Source organism: Madurella fahalii (genome assembly GCF_045866475.1).
Source record: "Madurella fahalii IFM 68171 DNA, scaffold_3, whole genome shotgun sequence".
Taxonomy (NCBI): domain Eukaryota; kingdom Fungi; phylum Ascomycota; class Sordariomycetes; order Sordariales; genus Madurella; species Madurella fahalii.
Genome location: NW_027263973.1, coordinates 1,164,619 through 1,167,189, shown reverse-complemented (window position 1 = coordinate 1,167,189; position 2,571 = coordinate 1,164,619).

Genomic DNA, 2,571 nt, shown 5'->3' with positions numbered 1-2,571 from the left:
ACGATATAATAGTCTATAAACCGAATACAGAGTAATTGCATCCCGATCTATTGGAGTTTCCTCTGCTTCACGAACTCCAGACTGACAATATCAATCTCTACTCCAGTATCGAGATCGACTGTAATGGATTGAGGGGTATAGTTCAATAAGGTTGCGGAAGTATACATTTGTTCTTTGACTGGAACCCCTAGTATATCGTCTTTACCGATGTGATCGGGGTTTATATCCGCCGGTATCTGCCGTTTCCCCGCCGATTTGGGCGCGATCCCCTACCTCGGCGACTGGGGTACCTAGTGGCTTTGTTCACTGATACTCCTTTTTATAGGCAGTCGTTAGTAAAATAGATATTACTGCTATAAACAAAATAAGTTAAAGGGTTTCCCTAACTATCTATAGGGTTCAGCTAATTGAAATGAGATAGGGTTGATGTAGGATAGTTGTCAGGTTTCGTATATAGTGTTGTTGACTATATATTTCGTTGGTGATAACGGGATAATAACACTCTTCGAGAATAAAATAACGATTTATAGGTTAGGGAAGAATGTAATGAAAGAGAAGAGTAAGAAGGATGTCGGGACGAATACTTAGGGGCTTCCTGAGGTTTTCGGTACTGGAAACTATACTAAATTTGGATAGTAAGTTTGACTATCTCTTCCCGAGTCTCTGGCTTGTTATAGACATATAAGTCGATATAGTTGCTAATTGCAGACGAAAGCTTCGTATAAAAGGTAAGAGTACAAGCCTTCTCGTCCTACTTTGGGAATTGGGCTTCAAAGGATTCTAAGTACTGATGAAAGTCTAAGAGAGATTGGTTTTTTTATTGTTTAGTATTATTGAGCTGCTTTATAATAGTGGATTCTTAATCTATAAGATCTCGAATACAGTTCAGTGTCCAATCTTCAAACGTTTTCCAGTCGTTTTCGGCCTCTTATTATATATCTGTCAGAAGATTGTTGTAATAACTGTACTATCGATTGTAAGGACGTTCTTCTATTTGATCTAAGGCGAAAAGGATCCGGTTTATACCCGTTTTGAACCGTTTCGGGTCTCTTATAAATACTCGCTGTAGATCTTAGAGCTATTCTAAACGGCGTCGATAGGTAGTATTATTAGGGAACTGAATCAGATGCTTTACCTTAATCGCTTTTCGGTCCTCATTATAGTCACTAGAACCTATTAAAGGAGAACGATATCGCCTGCGTTTCGGTGAGGATTCGCCTAGTGAGATGCCTAGCTTCCGAAGCAAACCCTTTTCTTATTCTTGCAGTTGTTTCAGCGCTTCCAGTTGCTGTATCCGAAGACGGGTTGATTCCAACAGGTTATCATAGTAAGGAGTTTAACGCAGAACCCGGGAGTCCGAAAGGGTATACGAAGATATATAAGGTCGAAATCTTGGTGATTCCGACCGATGAAGGCGCATAGGATTTGTAGGTAATTGGGGGGTGTTTTCCCCTGGACTCGACTCTGCTCCCAGCTCATAGGAGGTACTCATCGTAGGTACCATCTCGGCTAACGGTAGAACAGAAGGATCAGAATTGTAAAGGGGTTGTTCTGGGAATACGTTAAGGGAGATGGACTACGATGTCTTGATACCGAAAAGACCTGGACCAGCGGGCGATATCTTGGTAAACAGCCTCCTATCAATTACACAGAGACTGATCCTTGTGGATCAGAAGTGCCCCGCGTAAGAGAGTTCCCTTACGGGGTTCTTATCTATCCTGTATCGTGACATCATCCAGCATCATTCGGCGAGTCCTCCTGACCTTCGTCTGGAGACTCTCGTTACAGCTACAGTTATCTAAGGAGTAAATGCCTTAGACTGGGCTATCCCACTATTTATTATCTTAGCTAGGTAATATCACCTTGCCAATTGGTATCAAGAGTATAACCTTCCGGCTACCTGGCATATTATAACAACTGACAATAGTTGGACTACTAATAAAAAAGGTATAGATTGGATTCAGTACTTTAATTTGTATATAGTATCTCGTATAAAGGGCAAATATCAGCTACTAATTCTTAACGGCTATAATAGCTACTACTCCGAAGAATTCGAGACCTACTGCCAGGAGCATAACATTATTACGCTTTATATGCCTCCGCACTCTTTATATATACTCCAGCTATTAGATATTAGCTGTTTTAGGCCATTGAAGAAGGCATACAGCTGCCAAATTGAGCAGTTGATACGGATGAATATCACATACATCAGCAAGTTGGAGTTTCTTTATGCGTTCAAAGAGGCGTTTTTTACTTCAATTATAGAAAGTAATATCCAAAGGGGATTTGCCGGAGCCGGGCTTGTACCGTACGATCCAGAAAGGGTGATATCTAAGCTGGATATACGTATTCGGACTCCAATACCCTCGGCCTCAAGCCCAGGCACGGCACTACCTTAGCTCTCTCAAACACCACACAACCCTCGAGAAGCCACTTCACAGTCAGAGCTTATCAAAAATCGAATATCCAACTATTATAGTAGCTCCCCAACCCTTATGCTAGCTGCTGTAGACCGATTAGCTAAAAGTACAATAGCTGTAATGCATGAGGTTGCTCTTCTGCATACAGAGG